Source organism: Octodon degus, unplaced genomic scaffold, assembly GCF_000260255.1.
Source record: "Octodon degus isolate 3935 unplaced genomic scaffold, OctDeg1.0 scaffold00201, whole genome shotgun sequence".
Taxonomy (NCBI): domain Eukaryota; kingdom Metazoa; phylum Chordata; class Mammalia; order Rodentia; family Octodontidae; genus Octodon; species Octodon degus.
The window spans coordinates 4,731,519-4,739,331 of record NW_004524777.1 but is presented as its reverse complement, the minus strand read 5'-3'; the positions used below and the strand labels follow the sequence as shown (position 1 = coordinate 4,739,331).

Here is a 7,813-nt window from a genome sequence, read left to right as displayed (position 1 = left end):
GGGTCTGGCTGGGGAGGGGTCTTGGGCACAATGAGCAGGCAGAAGTTCCCACACACTCGCCGGACCTGGAGTCTGACTGGAGAGCTAGTTAGACTTCTGTATGCCTCACTGAATGGTATGTCAAGTTCTTTTTCCATGCTTGTGAAGTATTCTGCTATTTCTTTTGCAAACAGGTTTTTTAAATATCCTTTGTATAATCTTCTGGTTTTTCATTTATTCCAATTAATCCTATGTTATTCTTCTTTTCAGCATGTAGAAGGTATTGGATTGATTTTTCATGATCACTTGCTATGTTTAAGAAGTATTTCATTTGATGATCAGTAATCACAAAACTATCTTCTATGTGTGATAGTCTGTCTTCACATTGGTTGATTTTATTTGATTTTTCTTTTCTTTTCCTTTTTTTCTTTCTTTCTTTTAACCAGGGATTGGACTCAAGACCTTGCACTTACCAGGCAGATGCTTATATTGCTGAACGATCTCCCTGGTCCAATTTGATTTTTTTTTGGCAGTACTGAGGAGTGAACTCAGGACCTTGTGCTTGTCAGGCAGGCACTTATGTCACTGAGCCTTCTTCCTGGCTGGCTGATTCTGTTTTGTATAGTTTTATTAGCATGTTAATCTCCTGGATACATGTTTGAATCTGATTTATGAAATTTAGTTCTTTTCTGTGTTGGGCTTTTATGATTTCCATCAGTTTCTTAAGTTCCTTCATTAAAAAAAATCTGGGGTTCACACAATTCTACTTCTGGCATATGAGGCAGTGACAATGGGAGTGGTGCGGGTGATGCAGGGAGGCAGCTGACAGGCATCTGCGGCTTTGCTTCATGGCTGCTGTCCTGCCCAGCCTGCACTCTGCGAGACTACAGAAATGTGAGGTGGCCATCCTAGCCGGGACCTGTGTGCTGTGCTGGTGAGGCACAGCATGTAAAGCAGAGTCGGTTTCCTGTGCTGTGTGATCCTCTCAGCTGGCCAGAATGGTGACATTGGCCGAGCTTCTTGAGGATCCTTTTGTGGCAGATGAGTATATTGAACATCATGTATGGAGAACCCCAGAAGGAGGTTCTAGAGGTGGACCTGAAGCTTTTGACCCTAAAAGTTTATTAGAAGAATTTATAAATCATCTTCAAGAACTCCAGTTAGTGGATGAAAAGATTCAAAGGCAAGTAGAGAAGCTAGAGCAACAATGTCAGAAGGAAGCCAAAGAATTTTCCAAAAAGGTACAAGAGCTTTAGAAAAGCAATCAGGTTGCTTCCCAACATTTCAAAGAAATAAATGAACACATTAGCTATGTAGCAATCAAAGTCTGTCACCTTGGAGACCAGTTCAAAGGAGTAAACACACTGAGACAAAAGACAGTGGAAGCTCAGAAGTTGGTGAAATACTTTAATGAATTTCTAGATGGAGAATTGAAATTTGATGTTTTTACAAATTCTGAAAAGATAAAGGAGGCAGCAGATATCATTCAGAAGTTGCACCAAATTGCTCAGGAATTACCTTTTGATAGATTTTCAGAAGTAAAATTCAAGATTGCAAGTAAATACCACACCTTAGAAGGTCAGCTGAATCAGGAGATTTGTAGTGCTCAAAGAAGAGGTGACATCTCCAGAATGAGGGAAGTAGCAGCAGTGCTTCTTCACTTTAAGGGTTATTCTCATTGTGTTGATGTTTATATAAAGCAGTGCCAGGAGCGGGCTTACTTGAGGAATGATATATTTGAAGACACAGCAATACTCTGTCAACGTGTGAACAAGCAAGTTGGAGATATCGTTAGTAATCCAGAAACAGTACTGGTTAAACTTATTCAAAATGTATTTGAAATCAAACTACAGAGTTTTGTGAAAGATCAGTTGGAAGAATATAGGAAATCAGATGCAAATTGGAATCTCAAAAATCTATGATTTATATACAAGAACCACCAATCTTTCCAGCAAGTTGATGGAGTTTAATTTAGGTACTGATAAACAGACTTTCTTGTCTAAGCTTATCAAATCCATTTTCATTTCCTACTTGGAGAACTATATTGACATGGAGACTGGTTATTTGAAAAGCAGAAGTGCTATGATCCTGCAACACTATTGTGATTCAAAAAATCATCAAAAGAGATCTATTGGCACAGAAGATATTCAAGATTTGAAAGAGAGAATTAGACAGCATACCAGCTTACCACTGGGGCCAGGTATTCATACTCATGGGGAAACTCTCCTATCCCAAGAAGTGGTGGTTAATCTTTCACAAGAAGCCAAACAATCCTTTGAAACATGTCATAGGCTTTCTGATCCTTCCGATTTACCAAGGAATGCCTTTAGAATTTTTACCATTCTTGTGGAATTTTTATGTATTGAACATACTGATTATGCTTTGGAAACAGGACTTGGTAGAATTCCTTCCGCAGATTCTAGGAATACAAATCTCTACTTTTTGGATGTTGTGCAACAGGCCAATACTATTTTTCATCTTTTTGACATGCAATTTAATGATCATCTCATGTCACTAATAAGCTCTTCTAAGTTATCTGAATGCCTTCAGAAGAAGAAAGAAATAATTGAACAAATGGAGATGAAATTGGATACTGGCATCACTAGGACATTAAATTGTATGATTGGACAGATAAAGCATATCTTGGCTTCAGAACAAAAGAAAACAGATTTTTAAACCAGAAGATGAAAACAATGTTTTAATTCAGTATAGTAATGCCTGTGTAAAAGTCTGCACTTACGTAAGAAAGCAAGTGGACAAGATCAAAAATTTTATGGATGGCAAAAATGTGGATATAGTTTTAATGGAACTTGGAGTACATTTTCATCGACTTATTTATGAGCACCTTCAACGATATTCTTACAGTTGTATGGGTGGCATGTTAGCAATTTGTGATGTGGCTGAATATAGGAAGCATACCAAAGACTTCAAGAGACCAATGGTATTACATCTTTCTGATACTCTGCATGCACTTTGTAACTTTCTTGTAGTTGCCCCAGATAATTTAAAGCAAGTCTGCTCAGGAGAACAACTTGCTAATCTGGACAAGAACGTACTTCACTCCTTCATACAACTCCGTGCTGACTATAGATCTGCCTGCCTTGCTCAACACTCCAGCTGAGGTAAATTGACAAAGGAAAGTGTTTCAGCAGGCCTCAGCGATAGAAAGCACAGCAGATTCTTTATGACACAGCCAACATTTTATGGAAAAATGACTGAAGAAAACAGCAGCCATACTTACCTTGAGGTTTTATTTGAAATTTGGACACTACTAACTGTATTTACTTTTTTTCCTGCTAAGCTGAATTATAATTCCATTCTTTAATTTATATATTTCAAATTCTGTAAAACTACATGTCACTGTTTTTCATTCTGGAAAATGTTGGTGTCAGAAGGCAAATGAAATTGTACCAGTGTATGATTTTAGTTCTTTAACATAATTCCATCTGGAAATTTTACCATCCCATTTTGCACTAATAGTGGGTAAAATACAAAAAAGACATTTATTACTCATTTAAAAACGTCAGTTTTTAATGATGTTTTCAGTACTAGTAATTCTTAATCAGATTATTATAGATTTTCCTAAAGAATTTGTTGACTCAGAGGTTAGCAAGTATAATTTCTGTAGTTTTGTTGATTACAGTTTTTTCCAGGATATAAATCCAAGAAAATATTATAAACTAAAATGATGAAATAGTTTATGCAGACATCATCAGAATAATCTGCTTTCTCAGTAAATTTAAAGTTTACTATTTCTTATTTGACAAATAAATTTTATGCCAATTCTAGTAAAAAATTAATAAAGCTACCTTATTTTATATTTTATTTAACATAGAAGACTTTAACTAAAGGACCATATTTATTCATTACTTTAATGTTATAAGGAAAAGTAAAGAAGTGAGGGATAGTCTAAGTGGTGCATGTGAGAAATAAATGTTTAGGAACCATGCAGTTCTTTAAGATTTTTATCTTATTGATCATAAGATGTGATCTCTAAACCTACAGGTAATCTTCTAGTTTAATGAACAATTGGGAATTGATCAGTGACATTATATATTCTAAGTTGGGCATAAGTTTTACAGAGGCTGGTCACTTTTCAGATCTGTGGTTGTTCTCATTATTATTTTTCAAGTCATTTCTAAAGTTCTTCCTACTTGGCTATGGTTCATTGAATTGGCTTAATATGGTGACATAATAAATTACTTAAAAGTTAAAAAAAATTTAAAAAATCTGTATCTACTCTAGTTTCACTAGCCATGTTCTTCATTATAGGCCTTGTGACTTTAGTTTTTTCAGTTTGCTGAGTGGAAGAATTTCAACACTCTGAGGTGAAAGATGGTGCTATACATGACAGGAAGCACTTGCATCCACTTTAAATTTCTTCAATCAATATATCTTAATTTAAGGAGAATAAATATGAATGTTCTCAGGTATTAAGTAGAATTTAGGGAATTATACCATTCATAAGAAGGCTTCTCTTACATGAAGAATGGGAATGTCATCCTGTGACACTGTCTTTTTGGACTTATACCAATCTGAGATCACTCATTGTAAAATAATCAAGCCAGCTAGATCTTCTGCCCTTTCCAGGAATGAAAGAGTTCTGTAAGAAGGTGAAGCATAAGGAAATGGTAGGAATCCTGTTCTCTCTGCTACTGGAGAAGAGAGAGGAGACTGTTGGGCTAGGATTTCCTATAGATCCATGAAAGGTGTTAACAGTAGCTGGCCCTCACAATTGGTTGTAACTGCGTATGCTTATTATGCTGTGAGTTACAAAATCATTACACAAAAATCAATATTGTTCACCAACAACATTCCTCATAGATCTAGAGAAAAGAATGCTTAAATTCATATATAACCAGAGGAGACCCAGAGTGGCAAAAGCAATCTTGGATAATGGAAGTAAAGCAGGAGGCATAATCCTAGATGTGAAATTACATTACAAAGGTACAGTGATAAAAATAGCATGATATCCACTGAAAAGCAAACATGTGTATCAGTAGAATGGAACAGAAGAAGCAGACACAATTCCAGGCACATAGAGTGACTTGATCTTTGACAAGGGCCAAAACATATAATGAAGGAAAGATAGCCTGTTTCATAAATGGTACTAGGAAAATCAGATACCTATATAAAGAAGATTCAGTCTAGACCCACCTATCTCACCATGGACTAAACTAAAATTAAAATTATTCAGAGATCTAAGTGTTAAACCAGAAACATTTAATCTGATAGAGGCTAAAATAAGTAAAACTACTGAAGACATAGACGTAGAAAAGGACTTTCTAAACAGAACCCTCTCTGAACAAGAAATAGTACTAAAAATCAACAAATGGAATTATAGCAAGTTAAACATCTTCTGCACAGTAAAGGAAACAATCAACAGAGTGAAGACACAATCTACAGAATGGGAAAAATTTTTCGAGCTATTCTTTGAGCAGAGAACTACTGTCTAGCATATATTAAGAACTGAGAAAACCCACTTTCCAAGCAAAATAAAAGATTCAGTCAAAAAATGGGCAACTTAGGGCCTGCCAGATAGCTCAGCAGACTAAAGCTCCTGCTTAGGCAGGGCGCAGTCACAGGGGTTCAATTCCCAGCCTGCTGTGCTGGCCCTGTCCCCAGTGCACATGGAAACGGTGATTGAGACTGTGTGTGGTGGCGTGCGCCTGTAATCCCAGCGTTGGGAGGCTGAAAACAGGAGAATCACTAGGAGTCTGATCTACATAGTGAGACCCCGTAGACCCTGTACTAAATATGTAAAAAAAATAAGTAAATGAAATGAATCAACATTCCTCAGAAGAAGAAATACAAATTGCAAACAAGTACATCAAAAAATATTCAGCGTCTTTGACCATTAAATAAATGCATATTAAAACAACACTGAGATTCCTTCCCACTCCAGAAAGAATGGATATCATTAAGAAATCAAGCAATGAGAAATGTTGGAAAGGCTGAAGCGAAACAGAAACTCTTTTACATTGTTGCTAGGAATATAAACTAGTATCTTTATAGATTTCCACTATGAAAATTAGTGTGGAGATTCCGTAACAAAAAAACCCCAAAAAAACTAAAAACAAATTTGTTTGACCCATTCCCCTTCTAGATATCCTCCCAAAAAGTTGACGGCATCATATTACAGTGACACACGTACATCCATGTTTAAAGCAGCACGATTTATAATAGCTAAACCGTGGAAGTGGCCTATTAACAAATGAGTGGATAAAGAAAGTGTGGCATTTATATTCATTGAAGTAGTACTGTGCCATAAAAAGGATAAACTTGGGCCAAGGAGATAACTCAGCAGTGTAAGCACCTGCCTGGCCAGTGCAAGATTCTGAGTTTGATCTCCAGAGCCAGAAATAAAAAGATAAACTTGAGGCATTCATAGGTAAATGGATGCATGTTGAGCTAATAATATTAAGTGAAACAAATCAGATGTGCAAGTTTAAATATTACATGTTTTCTTTTACATAAAAACCCAAACTACAAAGAGCAAAATAAATGATAAGAAGAAGTATGGAGATCTCTCCCAAATGGAAAGGGGCACAAGAGATGAGGGAGGGGATTAGAGGAGGAAAAGGGGACCAGAAAAAAAAGAATTGAAAACAAATGGAAATGGAGCTTTTGCAAATAGGAAGGGGACCAAAAATTGGAAGAAACAAGGAGGAATGGGAGAGTTAGGGGACGGAAAAAAGTATGATGTGCTCTGCATGTGTGCCAGCTCCCTACAGTAAAGCAATTATTGTACAGTTCATAGTTTACACTTCACTCTTTTTTATTTTGTATTTTTTAATCCATTTTAATGAGAAAAAAGATAAAACAGCAATGAAACAGTTTCAAAACAGGTTACTAGGACAGTATGAAAAGATCCTTTAAAGATGTCTCCAAATACAGCTTCTCTAACAGCAATGGAACACCCATCTCTGACAAAACAAAACAAGACAAAAAACAGGGATACAAATAAAAGACCATTTTGTAGTGAAGAAAAAAATATATGTATGTATATGCAAGATAGTTAGCATAGATATACAGCTACTTTCTCTTAGTTCAATGAGAAGAAAGGTTTGTACTAATAGTGTTTAGACAAGATACGATGTCTACATCTTGTCCTCTGAATAACTACTACAAAGACCACAATATGCAATGTATTAATTATTGGAACTGTCACACTTCACTCTTGATGTTGTACATTCTATGGGTTTGGGCACACATACACTGACATGGACCCACCATTATACTAGTCTAAACACAATCTGCAATTTCTCTATCTTTCCCTCTGTCCATTCAAATCTTTCTCATCCACTGAGCTTTTTATTATTTTCATAGTTTTGCCTTCTCCAGAATGTCATATAGTTAGAATCATGCACTTTGTAGCCTTTTTTGGATTAGATTTTCTGACTTAGAAATACAAATTTAACATTTCTCTATGTCTCTTAATGATTTGACAGTTCATTTCTTTTTAACGCTGAACAATATTTCCTTGCCTGAATGTACCTCTGTTTATCCATTCACATACTGAAGGTTATTTTTCATTGTTTCTAATCTTGGAAAATTATTAATATAATGACCACAAACATCTATGTGACTGTTTTTTCCCCATAATATTATTGAGAAACAAATAGCAATGAGACAGTTTCACATCAAATTGGTAGGACAGCTTCAATAATTAACACACTGCATACTCTCTTCCTAGTGGTTAATTGCTGTACAAGATGCAGACATGATATCCTATTTACAAACACTATTACAACAAATCCCTCTACTCATTAAGAGAATGTAACTATACATCTATCCTAACTATTTTGAAAACACAGATACAAAATGGACATTC

General features: G+C 35.7%; 1 pseudogene; it reads left to right on the top strand.

The window, feature by feature from the left end:
- The first annotated feature begins 977 nt into the window (after positions 1-977).
- On the top strand, positions 978-3,100 carry LOC101574084 (annotated as a pseudogene).
- The last annotated feature ends 4,713 nt before the right edge of the window (positions 3,101-7,813 follow it).